Genomic DNA, 15,603 nt, shown 5'->3' with positions numbered 1-15,603 from the left:
CTCATCAGCCACGTTCTGGCTGGAGCTGATGGGAATTGTGGTTCAGAACATCTGGAGGGCACTAGGTTTGCAAAGGATGGAGTAAGCTGAGCAATAAACAGGGACCACTTCACTGAGGTATTCAGCCATGCAAGTCTTCCCAACAAAGCGTCCAGCAGCAGATTCCAGCAGAGAGAGAGAGAGAGAGACTGGCTAACTGTGGATGTTGCCTTGCACTCTGAGCCCATCCTTAGAGAGAACTAGAAACCGGAATTCTCAAGGATTTTGGAACACAAACAAAACTGGATTAATAAGCATGTCATCTTCTGAAAGTTTCTTGTGGGCAAAATAGCTATCATTTTCTGGAAGACAGCCTAACTTTACTCTAATAAAAAATGACTCCAATTGAATGAGAAAGAACTGGAGGCTGGGAATTATGAAAACAAACAATTGACCACATTTCAATTTTGTGGTGCAGGAAGCGATGAAGAGACGCAAAGCTAGAAGAAAACCCTGCCAAGTCTTCTGGGGAATCTGTTGATGCTTTTAAACAAAAACAAAAACAAACAAAAAAACAGGGCATGCATCAGTTCCATTTGTTTTCTGGTGCCATTACCAAACAATAGACTCCATTTATATGAATTGTGTACATTTATACAGTCAAGCACCTTGGGGGAAAGTATTAAGCAAAAATCTTCTAACAACATTGTGTGCTCCATCTTGGGATTCTTGATGGACATATCTCCTTACAAAGACAAATTGCCTCAAAGCAGCTACATTTTCTGCAATCAGTGAATTTCCAGTACACTTACTGCATATCGGTAGTTGTTTTTCTTACCTGTCCCCAAACTGGGTAATTATTAGCTCTTTTCAAACTGAAGCCATATTTTGAATAAACGCTGAAGGATATGCAACACTCATTTTGTCCACTGACTATCCTTCACAAGCTAAGACCCAACAAATGGACTTATCATCAGTGAGAACAGCAGGGACTTTGGAATAATGCTCCCTTCATCTACCTCAACTGCTCAGTCCCATTTGCTCACACATAAGAGTAACCAACTGTGCTCAGGGTGGCTGCCATTTCTTTCTTTTTAAAAAAAATAATTTTTATTAACAGGCCAACCAGATCACATTAATTCCAAATCACATTAGTTCCAAATTATACAGCCAAATTTTTAAAATTTTGTTGGGGGTACCCATACTTCGAGCTCTGAAAGGGATCCAAACATCACTCTTGCTGCTGCTTTAATTACACAGTTCTGTCCAGATAGTCTCTTTGTTATTTTCCTCATCTTCTTGTTATCATATATTCCTTTCTTTGTGATCTCTGATAATCGGGTGGCTGCCATTTCACCTAGCAAATGATGAGCAGTTGTTTATATCATTGCATGTATGTATTTATTCCATTTATATCATGCCCTTCTACCCAAAGGAAGCCAGTGCAGCAAGCACATCAATATTATTATTATTTTAAAAGAATTTTTCAAACAGTTAAAAATATTATTTTCTAGGTTGCCAGGAAGAATATCTTGCAACCACCAAATGCCTGGGTAATGCTTTTAAAAGAATGCTTTTAAATTCCCCCTGAAAATCTCCAGTGGGAGATACACTGCAGTTGTCACATCAATGATTCAAACAAGTGGCACACCCCAATGGCTTACTACAACCACAGTACAGTGGTACCTCGGGTTACATATTCTTCAGGTTACATACGCTTCAGGTTACAGACTCTGCTAACCCAGAAATAGTACCTCGGGTTAAGAACTTTGCTTCAGGATGAGAACAGAAATTGTGCTCCGGTGGCGCAGCGGCAGCAGGAGGCCCCATTAGCTAAAGTGGTGCTTCAGATTAAGAACAGTTTCAGGTTAAGAACGGACCTCCAGAACGAATTAAGTACTTAACCCAAGGTACCACTGTATTGCTGAAAGACTGAGGGGTGTGTATTTCAGCAGGAGAAGGTTAAGGGAGTGGGTGACTGTCTTAATAGTCCCAGGAAAGTTGCCACTTAACCTTCCTTTTTAGAAAGAAGATTGGCTAATCACCATCAATAGCTGGTCTTCTGAATGGCTGGAAAATATTTCTCCCTCCACTCCAGCCAAGGTTGGGCTGACCTAGATGTCTCTGTGTGAGGAGAAACAAATTTGGAATTGGAGATAGAAGATGTGATAGATACAGATAATTGAGCTTTTAGGCTGCCTCTTTGGAGACCTGATAAAGAAGCACTAGACTTCTACCCACTGCTGTTTAAGGTGTACAAAACACCAGAAAGCCTCCAAAGACTTTCTTCTGAGAGAAATCAAAGCTGAGTAACCACAGCACTCCCAAACTCCTCACCTCTCAGGGAAGTGGGTGAACATAACAGGATAATTTTGCTGTTTTTATCTTGCTCTTCCTCCAAAGACATCAGGCTGAGAGGCAGAGATGTCTTTGGATCAATGACTATGCCATAGCTGTCAACTTCTCCCTTTTCTTGTGAGGAATCCTATTTGGAATAAGGGAATTTCCGTTTTAAAAAAGGGAAATGTTGACAGCTATGGACTATGCTGAGGGCCTGACTGGGCTTCTGGGCAACCAGTTGTTAATCCTTACAAGAAATAAATAATATAAAGGTTCTGTCTAGATAAGCTGATTTAAGGCATTTCCACCTCAATAAAAGAAATTAATTCTAACCTTGAAAGAAGAATAGATTCATCCAATCTTATAGTGCAATGACTTCATGGGCTATTTTAATATTCCTGGACCATCATGTATAAGGCCTCAAGCTCTTAGCAAAACTAAGCTGTGGAATTATTTAATATTTTCTTCTTACTTATTTCCTCTCCTTTCCCCCCCCCATTTTTTTGTATAACACATTACAGATGGAACTCACCATATAATTAAAATAAAACGGAGTAATAAAATTGTTCAATCACCAAACTGGTGGGGGTGGGTGAAAAAAATTGCTATGATTCAAGTGTGTGGACAGTCACTGCAATCTGTTGATTACAAACAAGCCTGAAATAGTGTGTATTCTGGATCAACTCTGGAGCAGCTAATCAACTTATCAATATTTGTCACTGAAGAAGACCATATGGTCAAAATACACTTGGCAACTCAGAAGTGTTGCTTATCCATATCAGGTTGTTTAGTTATTTTCTTCTGTTTTTCAGTCCACGCTGTATATATATGCAAATATGTAATTTTTACAAAACCACATGATATATAAACATAAAACAAGAACATCTATACATCACACAGATAAAACAGAATTGTGCATTTGAAACAACTATCACACATGAATATTTATCAAGCTTTGATTTAAATTCTTTACCCAGTACTTAGCCCTATTCCTATACTAAAAGCAGGTTCCCATACTATTGATTATTCTACCTTTACAATGCTTCTACATTAATATAGAGTCCACACCATTTCCTGATACTCTAAACTCTCTACTGACATATTAAGCTACTAGATCCTTTCCTTGTTATTTCATATCACTGTAAGTTTTATAATGTACATTTGTTCCCAGATTCTTTTTTTTATTCAAGTCTATTTTACTGGGTTTAATTATTATTTCTATGCTTCGGTATACAAAATTCTGCATATTCTTAGAATGTATAGCCCCCAGAACCACTGTGATGTTGCTATACTCACTTAAATTTAACAGGCAAACAACAACAACAGGGTGCATAGGGATTTGTACATGAAATGTCTTATTTATTACGTTCTTTACCAATTTCCAAAGAATTTGCAATACAGTCGTAACTTGGAGGTAGAACCGAATCCGTTCCAGAAGTTCGTTTGACTTCCAAAACATTCGGAAACCTCCTGCAGCCAATCAGAAGCCATGGAAGCCCCATCGGACGTCCGGGTTCCAAAGGAACATTTACAAACCGGAATAATCACTTCCAGGTTTGCGGTGTTCAGGAGCCAAAGCCTCTGAGTTCTAGGGCGTTCAACAACCAAGGTACAACTGTATATGAGACTCTTAATCTCATGGGCTTGGACTGGACGACCTTGGGGTCCCTTCCAAATTTACAATTCTATGTTTCTATGATCGCACATCCACCATAAATGGGGGGGCGCCCCTCATTCATCTTCAGTTATCGTCTTCCAACAATTACCCTCCTCCACACCCCCAGTTGTTTTAGCTTTCCAGATAGTCTAGAACCATTGTGTGGCCATTTAATAAGAATTATCCCTATAGTTTGGAACTATGGAAAGGTTGTGCGTATGCTAAAGAGAAGGAAGGGATGTTTGCTGGGGAGAATGTGTGGTTCCCCATCCCTAATGTACAACAATGCATTGAGCAAGACTTGCCCTTGTTTTGACTGCCATATATGGTGCAATACATGGTCTGAGTGGTCAGGAATTATTTTGGTTCCCCACTGAGAAACCCCACCCCACCCACATCTGGGCTTGGGGCTCCGTAGGGTAAAGGCTTTGGGGAGTGGAGGTAGCTTGAGATTCCCCTTGTAGAAAGAAAGCAGCTTCTTCTGGAAGCCCTTTGCCGAGTAGGTCACAGCAAGCCTTTTTCCTGGCCGTTTCGTATGAAATAAATAAAATCCTGAACGTCATTTGTACTCAGAAATCAAAAGGTCTGAGTACCAGGCTCGCCATGAGCGCTAGCAGGAGGGGCGGGGGAACCCTGAAAAATCCAGAGAGAGAAAAACTGTGTGTGACATCTAGTCGCGTGTGTTTTGAATTACTGTGCATTAATCAAATGTTTTGTGAACCATTTTAAGTAAGTGGAAGAGACTAGTGGAATGAAACAATATAATCCAGTACAGTGAAAACATGCATGCCCTAAGGCAGAAAAACTTGTAGTTTTCTTTGCTATAACATAGTCAGGAGGGGGGTTGTTGATTTTTACGCGTGCATTCATGTGATTGACTAAGGGGCATTTGAGAAGGCAACGAGTCAGGCACAAAAACGTTAGGATAATGGACAGCTTCTTTCAGTATGGGAAAAGATATCATCAGTATGGCATAAATGAAAATTGCTCTATGACTATGGACACAGGAAGATACCAAATGATAGCGATTCTAATGATGTGAGATACATTTCTTGCTTGATTTTTGAATCCGTCCCATCATAAGTTGTTGGACTCTATTATGCTGACTGGGGCAGATGTGAGCTGGAGTTCAACAACATCTGGAGGGCCACAGGTTCCATGTCCCTGGTAAACAGAAATGAAATGTGAGAGAGATATCAATTATGTTTGTTTTGTTTTGGGTGCATTTTCATGTACTTCTTTCAAGCAAAGTCATTTCTTGAGGCTAATGGTTAGCCAGTGTTTCTAACAGCTTTTGAAATCTGCAAGAGTAGCTACAGAAAACCCCTTGCCATCTTTGAGGTGATGGCAGATGGAGAAACATTTGTAAACATAGAAAAGTGTACCTGCAACAATCCTGTGATTTGTCAACATCATGACAATCCCAATAAATTGGATTTTACTGCAGCATAATAGAAATGGCTAAGGAATTTAATGTTTTCCCATTTTGATAAAAACAGGCCTGATCCACACCTTGTGGACAAAAGTGCAGACCGGAACTTACTTATCTACAAGTTTTCGTGCTTCACAAAAAAGGGCAATTTTCAGCTCAAAGATGCCAGCATAGAACTCAAAATGTAGCAAGAAAATACCATTTAACATGCCTATTAATATGTGTATTTAAACATTCCTTTTCATGTTTTTTTTTAAAACACAAAAATGTGTAGATTGATGTAGAAATGGGACACAATGCATTTGTGGATGAACACATCCATTTTGTCCCATTTCTGCATTTGATGTGAAGGGTTTTTGTGTTTTTAAAAAAGATTACTTATGGGGTGGTCTGAGCATGGGTTGTCTTTTTTATTATTTTTCTTTCCTTAAGCAAACAATCAAAATACCAAAATTATACAATTTATAACACATGTACAAAACATATTGTACTACAGACAGAAGCAAACTAAGATATGATTAAGTAGACAAAATCCTATTTTGGATCCTTGCAGCAGCAGAAAGGGGAAATCTAGCAAAGGTTTCTGTTCTTATTTTGTTTGTTGCAGCCAATAAGTGAACCAAACACTATTCAAAAGTCCTTCCTTGATATTTTACTAGGAGTAAGCAATCTAGGCTTGCCATACGTTAGGAAAATTCTTGACGTGTCCTGGTTTTCAGGTGTAAAAAATGGCGGCAGGGTGGAATTTTCCCAGATTGGCAAAATGTCAGAGGAAACCTGGGTTTGTGGCAACATGATGGGGGAAAAACAGCTCCAAAAGCTTAAAATCACTATTTTGTGGGGAGGTGTCTCCAAAAAAAGAAAAAGCACATTTGCGGGTGTCATGAATTTTAATTTTTTGAAATATGGCAACCCTAATGCAATCTGTTTCACTCCTCACTATAAAAGTTGCATAGGAAAAAAAAACATGTATTAATGTTTCTTTTGTTCCATCTCTGCAGGATTATCACGTCTGGGGCGTAGACAGTGGCACCTGCGTCTGGTAAAAATGCATCCTGGAAATGATGCCCAGACTACACACTTCAGCAGTGACTGCAGAGGTGTCCCTCTGCTCACATCCACATGTGGGTATTGCTAACACGTGGGCACCAGCGGACAACAGCGAGAGCAGTGAGCAAGCAGAAAAGAGGTTCTGGAGAAAAAAGCTGTATGTCACATGGCCTGCTCTCCACCTCCTAAGCTATCCTACTGCCCCCAGGCGCAGTGAAGGATGCTGTGCCGCCAACAGCCTTGCTGAAGTGAAAGTCAACTGCTTGTCCAGTCACCTTCTGTATGTGGGATGGGATGGCAGTGGGTGGGTGGGGTGCCATCTTGACCTTTGCACCAGGCAGCAAAATGTCTTGGGCCACCTCTTCTTACCCCTGAAGGTCAGAGCACAGAAACTCTAAAGGACAAACCGTCTGACACAGTGAACAAATGCTTTGAGGATGCATCAGGTCCTTTCCAGCTTCCTGATGGAGCCTTAAAGCAATAAGGAGAAGCTTGTGGCTGTGTTAATGTATTTGCTCTCCATGAAAATATGTAGCACTTTCCCTCTTTCCCTTGAGCCATCTCACACTTCGGGCTCATCTGTCTTAAAGGCAGCATTATCTGTGATCTACCACAGCCCCATCTTTCTCAGCTGTGTATATTTTTAGGACTACATGGAAGTAAGCCATTTCTACGTGCAGGCTTTGTGTGTGTTGATTATTATCCTGCTAAGTTAGCCTGGCGTATTCCCCCCTGCCCCCGTCAAACAGGAACACGCTGTTCATGCACACACTCTCCTTCCTTTGCTTGTGTTTGTCTTGTAAAGTCCAATTTTCTCTAACTGCATCTTGCCACGCACTGTAAACCACATTTGTGTCCCATTTAAACTTTGAAACCACAATAGATGCTGAGGAACAAGAGGAACCACACACCCTGCCTTTTTTGACAACACTCCCACACATGAATAATTAGAAGCACATTAAAATACTACACACACATCGAAAGAACGAGACAGCTGCTCTGCCTCGTGCTCCCTGTCTCAACCTCTTCCACTTTCAATTCTACCCAAAATCGCCTGGAACAGTAAACAGGGTAAGGGAAACTTAATACAAACAATCTGTGACACGACAGGAATAAATATCCTAATAAAGATTTCCTGACAAGTGTACGCAGTCAGGAGGGTTCGGGAAGGCTTTGTTTTAATTAGCCAATGTTCACCGCACACTTGCCTTAGGAGTGCATACCTCACTTTCTCTCTGTATTTCAAACAGACAAATAGTGGGACCCTGCATTAGTGGCAAGGCAGGTGAGAAGAGTAGATAGAAGGAAGAGGTCTCTGTCAACTGCTTTCAAACCTCCGAGCTAGGATTCTTGGCCTTTCAGTGGGAACGCTGCATAGTGTTTCCATATGCCCCAAATTGGCTTGGATAATACAGAAATGAAGCGTCTTGTCCAAGGTCCAGAACAACCGCCTTTCTGGATGGATATGCGCCTGATGAAACAGGGAGTGGCTGTGGAGAAAAGATGCATTTTATGGACAAGTCTCAAAACAGCAGTGCTGTATCATTTCAAGGGCAAATCAGAAAAAGACTGTTCTTTTCTGGCAGGAATTGCAAAGTGATAGTAAATAGTGGTATTCCAGGTTGGTCTAACACAGAGGTAGGCAACCTAAGGCCCGTGGGCCGGATGCGGTCCAATCGCCTTCTCAATCCAGCCCACAGACGGTCTGGGAATCAGTGTATTTTTACATGAGTAGAATGTGTGCTTTTATTTAAAATGCATCTCTGGGTTATTTGTGGGGCCTGCCTGGTGTTTTTACATGAGTAGAATGTGTGCTTTTATTAAAAATGCATCTCTGGGTTATTTGTGGGGCATAGGAATTCGTTCATTCCCCCCCCCCAAAAAAAAATATAGTTTGGCCCACCACATGGTCTGAGGGACGGTCGACCGCCCACAGCTGAAAAAGGTTGCTGACCCCTGGTCTAGCACAAATAAGAGTGTCAGGGGTTCTAGGAACCCCTGAACAAATCCTAAACTATATCCAGTGGCAGACTTGGGGCTCTCAACTTTCAACAGCACCCGGTGCAGTGCTAAAATTTGGCACCCCCTGCCTCTTGCGCTCTGTTCTACAGCATTGTTGTGGCGCCCCCTGCAGTGCGGCACCCAGTGCGGTCTAACCAGTTGTGCTAAGCTAAAACAGTCTCTGCTCTATCTGTTGGAAGTGCAACAGCAGGGGTCATTCGGTTAGTACCTTAAGGGTTAATTCTGTTGACAGCCAACCAAGAGTTAGTGGTGGAGGTATTTTCTGGCAACCTGGCAAAACAGCATTATTACTGACATAACGTGCTGTGGTTGGCGGTGTTTTCATGCATTGTCGAATATTTCCCTGCTATGAACAAGACCAACCTGCTTACCAAATAGTTACATGTACTTTACCTTGGTAAAAGGTGTGTTAACTGATGATAAATGGACTTCTTCCTCTCTTTACCTCCCCTTCCACCTTCCATTGCCCTCTGGTTCACCACCCTCAGCAAGCTGTTTTGCCTGCTCCAGCTGTTTAGCCAGGCAGGTTAGTTTTCCAGAAGAGATGCTGATCCAATTTATGAAAACAGCACGTTCTATTTGTTATTTACTCAACATGCTGAGTGCTAGGTCCTTTTCTAACTGTTCTCCAGGCCTTCACTCCAGGAAAACTTTGCTGCTGTTATTGGCATCCACCTGTCTCAAGAAAGAACGGAGTGCACCTCTGGGTATGAAGTCATATTGCTGCATTTGCAGCTACAAAGTGACAACCATGGGGTGCAAGCCAGGGCAGTGTGTAGGGAGGTCCTGGGCTGCCCAGACGACGAGACCCCACTCTCAGCCTCAGTGATGTAGTCCAAAGGAAAGCAGAGAGATACATTTAGCACCAACGTGTCTGCCGGAGTTGCCAGAAGGAGGCGTATGAGGCGCCATCCAACCATCATAGGGACTCTGCTCCAGCTTTGTGTAGGATTTACTCCATAGCCTTTTCGTCTCCCAAAGATATCCCACAAGGCAATGGAGATTTAGGATCAGAGTTTTCCTTCTCCTAGATGGCTACCTTTCCAGGGTGACAAGCCACGTCTATTGCTTTGAAGTCTCCAAGAACTGCAGCCTCTCTAGGAATGTCAGCTAAGAGCCCGTCTCTGAAATTAATTGCAAAAGGGGCTCAGGGAAAGCAGTATAAATGGGAAGGGAACAGGAAACTCTGATGTAAGAGAAAAACACTCAAAGTAGAAATGTGAATGTTTGTGAGCAATTTTTGAGAACTTGTCCCTAATGTTGTTTTGCTTCCAACTGAAAACTGGCCTTTACGGAGTAAATATGCAGGTCACAGAAAGAGTAAAATTGCACCCCTTAGGGTTATTTTGGCCCTTCACAAAAGCATGTTTTCTCCAGATTCTTAAAGAATTGTCTTGAGGGGTTAGATTCTCCGAGAAGCAAAACTATAAAAGAAGCACCTTTGATCCTTGATTAGACTAAAGGGTTTTGCTGGGTATCAGAATCTGACTTTCACTCAACAGAATGACTTTTAATACACCTTTATATGTATTGTATTTGACCAAACTGTGGGAGGCAGTGGAAGACAGGAGTGCCTGGCGTGCTCTGGTCCATGGGGTCACGAAGAGTCGGACACGACTAAACGACTAAACAACAACAACATACATATTGTATGTTTGAATAGGTAGCCGGGGGGGGGGGGACACAGGAGAGAGAATCCAGAAGGAAACTCGTTTGGTTTAAAAAGGCTCAATTAGTCACCAGGTTCAAGTGCCTTGACAGCAAGATGCAAGTTAATTAGCTTGGGCTGCTGTGTTTTCATCTGCTTGTGAAACAGCCCATCACATCTGAGAGAAAATACCTCCCCACACCACACGCCTTCCCATGTAAACACCTTCGGTTGTGAGCCTGAATGTGGTTATTAGCCATCCATAAAACAAATCAGCCTAATTAAACAGTGTGACATGGTAGCCCTGAGCAATTCAAATAGCTCCTTCTTCAGGAGTAAAAAGGAGCTGGTAAGTAGGTTAAGGAAATGGAATGTTTTGACCAGGGGAGTATATTTCGAGAAACCTCTATGCAAGGATCAGATCTGAAGACATTTTGAATCATGCTCTTCAATATTAAAAGCAAAAGTATCCCAAGAAGTATAGAAAGGAGGGCTTATTGTAAACAGAATGCAGCCATGTTCATCCGAGTGGCTGTGGACAAATCAAAGTGGTCTGATAATCAGACGTGAATACCACTTAAATAAGGAAAGCAGACACACTTTTACTAATTGGATTTAAATATACACAATAATAATAAGAAATTGTGTGTTAACCACCCTGTTAAGGGCACAAGCCAGCCAAATTGAAACATTTTGTAGCACAATTCTATGAATATTTGCTCAGAGGTAAGTCTTTGCTTTTTCCACATTTAATTATGAATATATCCAGAAATGGATCCTTAAAGCATTCTGAGAACTTACCCCAACCCAAATGAAATCAGAAGCGGTACAACAACCAGATATTTACTTGCATTTATGACCAATTCATATCCAACAATGTGTGTACACAAACACATGCACCAGTATGTTTTTCATGTATGTAGTTGTGTTGGTGTTGTTTTTCATTGTTATTAAAATGCATATATATATATATATATATATATATATATATATATATATATATGTATTCTGGAGTCAGTTTAAGTCACTCTGAATATGTTTTACTGGAAAATAGCACAGAATATATGAATCAGTAAAAATAAAATAAAAATGAAGCAAAATGAAATAAACTGTTATGACAGTAAGTGTTCAGTCTCCTGTAATTTTACACATAGGTTTAAGCTTAGGCTGTCATTCGCATTTGTCTGGTGCCAATGAATGCCAGACTGGAAGAAACTGCCAAGTTTTTTTGTTTAAAAGTGTGATCTCACATGAAATGCCATTTTGATGTTTGCTTAACTGCCATGTTAAGAAGAAACAGCACCCATTCTTAGTTGGCCTTTCTCCAGTCATGGCATCCACACCTGATATTCTCAGGTAGCTGGCAGCCCCAGCACTGTCATCTGCTTTGGGTTCTCCTTTCATTTTAATTTTTCCAGCTTGGCACTCGAAGCAGCATTGGGTGGTGAGGTCAAGTTCTCATTTATATTTCCCACGATTGCAAGGGCCACTGTTGCTGACACCGTCAGACAAGTCCTTCAGGGTCTACCAGTTGGTAGAAGAAGGCCACCAGAAAGCCCGCTTGCAGCTGGCCCTATGTCATAACCGTCAGTTCAAAGGAGCTGAAGTCTAACTCACAGAATTCTGGGAAAGCAAAAGGAGTGCCCCCCTCCCTGATTATTGGCCGAAGGGGAAGAGTCAAACTGCTTGTTTTAAAGAAAGCCAGGCTAGAAAACCGCTCAGGTTTGTGGAAAGTTCTAAGAAGATGAGCTCTCCTTTTTCCGACATTGGTCAGCCAAATTATTCCTGGAAGCCCATATCCAGAGCCTGAAGGAAATAGCCAAAAGGCTGGTCCAAAGAAACCATTCCCATCCTACCTCACAGATCTGCGAATCAACTTTCTGTTGTCTCCATTTGGACCGAGGGCCAAACAGCCTTTTATTTCACATTGCAGCTTTGAAGCACACGTTCTCATCGTAGACAAAACTGTGATGTCTCTATGGCAAATGGAAAATGATCAAATGGGAAAATCAGGTTCTCACAGTGACTTTTGTTTTTATCGTTACAAAATCAGTGAGAACAAAGCAGGTAGGAAAAAGCAATTGGCATAGCAATACTTAAGCTCAAACCATGAATAGGGGGACTGTGTACAACAGCCACACTCTTTCTACCTCCACCCTTCAATTGTAGAGCAGGAAGATCTGAAAGGAGGGTGAAGCTTTGACTGCATACTACTTAAAGCACATATAACAGCCAGTGTGGTATAGCGGTTAGAGTATCAGACTAGGACCTGGGAGGCCAGGGTTCAAATCCCTACTCAGCCATGAAGCTCACTTGGTAATCTTGAGCCAGTCACTAGCCAGTCAGCCTAACCTACCTCACAGGATTGTTGTTGGGCAATTAAATGAGTAGAGCCATGTATACTACCTTGAGCTCTTTGGAGAAAAAGGTGAGGTATAAATGCAATAAATAAATAAATTAAAGCACACCCACCCACCCAAAGAATCCTGGGAACTGTAGTTTAACACTGCTGGGAATTATAGCTCCATGAGGAGTAGACTACAGTTCCCATCATTCTTTTTTGGGAAGGCTTCAAGTGTATGCAGTCCTTGTTCAGCTGAATGTTCAATCCTCACCTCTATCAGAAATCTAGATCATGCAGAATTCAGCTGAAGATGCTTACAATCCCTCTTCCAGACCTTCTTATATGGTGAAAGGAGCAGGACTGGAAATTTTAAGCCTTAACTCAGCAGCTGATGTGCCTCTCACGAGGGCTGGATGATATCTGGTTTTCAACATCATGATGTATCACCAGCTAAACATCGCGATATAACGATATATCACAATGTCTGAAGTAAGGATGGAGCCATGTAGAGGCATCAGTGGGCTTCATGGTTTTTCCCGCATCATGGGGAGGTGTGTTACGGAAGCAAGGTTGGTTCAGTGCAAATGTGCTGGCAGGAGCACTGGATTAGGTCCACTGGCGTGTTTGCATCATGCTGACTTCACTGCCACTACGTCCCTCTCCCATCTTCAGCAGTTCAGTTTGACGGACGCTAGGAGAGCAGCGTAGCCCCACCACAATGTCCGCTGCTGTCCATGCCCTTTCTCTGTGCATAGGGCTTAAGAACACCTGAAAAGGATTTGTGTTTTTGGAATGCCGGGCAGGTAGTGGCTCACCCATATAATAAACACAGTGTCTGGGATGTGAGCTGGATCTGCTATTTTCCAGAGAGCATGAACTTTGGAAGGATAACAAAGGATCCTGATATACAATGGAGGCTATCGTGGATTGTTTGATGAAAATGTGAACTTTCACCCTCACATGTATTGCTCATCTAATTATCCATGAAGGCTCTACTTTATTTCCCCCAACAGTAGGATATAAGTGTTTGAAGTCAACAAATAACAGTCTTGGGGTTCATAAATTTGAGATGGGGTAATGGGTCATAAAGCTGAGCTGTACATTTGGCCAAGGGCTGCAAAAGCTATTTTGAAAGATTTACTGTACAGTTGCATATTTACTGTCTTCTGCTATATTTTTCTCCTCAGGAATCACGGAAGGATAATCATAGAGCTGGCAGGGCCCAGTGGATTATCTAATCCAATCCTTGCCTGGTTCCAAGATATGATATCCTAATCCTAAAAAGAGTCCTATTAATTTCCCTCATGAAACATTTGAGGGAAGAAATTCTGGAACCTTCTACTGGAGCTTTTTTCCCCTCCCCCTACTGGTGAAGTAATATTTGAGGGGGAAGCATACTTACTTGATAGACTAAGGGTGAAATCTAAACTCCCACTACACTGGAGTGGAGGGGATTTGGACTGGGTAGAGGTGTCCCAATCCAACCTCTGCCCACAGGGGAGTAACAGTGTCACCCTGCTGGCATGGATTCCACCTGCTAAATGTGCAAGTGAGCAGCTGGATGTTCTGCTGGTGGGATCCCCTCAGGCAGTTGCCGAGAGACAGCCCCCACAAAAGCAGTCAATTCCCAAAAGCCTGTTGGAACAAGGAAGTATTCACCTCCTAGTGGAAGAATTTTCTAGGGAGGGAGTTCCAAAGTCTGGAAGCAGCCACTGAGAAGGTTGTGGGATGTGAAACACAAGAGCAGTCAAGTACAACATTCCTAGAGTGAACATGTTTACACATGGGGAGGAATGGTTGTCCAGCCAGCAGGTAAACTTCCTGTTTCCTTCTGGGCTGGGACAGACTTCCTCTGCATGTGACTAGAGGTGGGTGTGGCCTCACCTGTGCAGGTAACGACAAAAGCACAGGGCAGGGCAGCTATCTCTCTCTTTTTGACTACATGCATTGAAGAAGCAACATCTGCTTAGCCAAAGATGCTCTCTTGGCTTCCAGCCAAGAGAGGACAAGAGACTGTCTCCTTATGAGATGGTTTCCAAGTGTATGTTACTTTTCTAAGATAAGTCTGCTTTCTGGGATCCGATTGTGAACAGAATGTGAGTAAACTCTTTTTATACTTTTATAGAAGACTGTGTCGTGTCTTATCTTTTATGAGGGAATATGGGGAAAATACCAGAACAGTTATTATAGAGGCTTTAGCGAGCCTGAGCAAATGCATCCGCTGTGAGTTTAAAAAGGGGAATGTTACTCTGCTAAATTGTGAACTTGTTAACACAAATTGGAAAGGCTATAATCAAACAATATATCCTCTCCTGCATCCCTGAACATTCCCACAAAGGTCCTGTACTGCATCCCCACCAAGCGTCCCTGGGAGGGTGGTGGGACTGAGAGAAGGGCCTCCCCTGAGGATCTCAAAACCCAGGCAGGATTTTACGGTCTTTCAGATAGCTTGGACTTAAACAGTGTAGGGCTTTATAGGGGATAACCAGCACTTTGAATTGTGCCCTGAAACAGACCAGTAGCCAGTGGAGTTGTTCTAGCAAGGGAGTCATATGTTTTTTATAAACAGCCCAGATCAACAATCTCTTCCTCTGCTCATCCTCCACCCATTTTAAAATTCTCTGTGCTGTGCCATGAAGGGGAGATGAAGGCATCGTGGATCAGGCTTGTTGTACTAAATCAAATTTCCCCAGAGGTTGCTATAATTTGTAAATAGCTAACATGAAGTCAAGTTCTGCCAGAAAACATTTGCATTCTTGGGAAGTCCAGACAGCAAAACAGCAACTTGTAAAACCTTTTCTCGGGACTTGATGATCTAAGGGGAGAATGTACTTTCATACTAATAGATAAGATAGTAGAAAATGAGCATTTATCATTATTTCCATGCAAATATATTAGCCAGTGGGTTTTTAAAAAAAGCACATTTGTGGCTAGCTGGAATGAAACTAGAAAGCCTTGCTGCACATACCAAGAAACACACATAATCTTAGACCAAGAGGGGAGTATTTTGGATGTTGCCCAGTTTGTGGTCTATTTCTGGTTTATAACAGAATTCAAAGACATTGAATATACTTATGAAGTAGTTTCTTGCCATCCCCGCTCCGGAAAAAAATGCTTAATTAAAAGCCAGA

The sequence above is a fragment of the Podarcis raffonei genome, chromosome 11 (assembly GCF_027172205.1).
Source record: "Podarcis raffonei isolate rPodRaf1 chromosome 11, rPodRaf1.pri, whole genome shotgun sequence".
Taxonomy (NCBI): Eukaryota; Metazoa; Chordata; class Lepidosauria; order Squamata; family Lacertidae; genus Podarcis; species Podarcis raffonei.
This window is presented reverse-complemented; position numbering follows the sequence as displayed.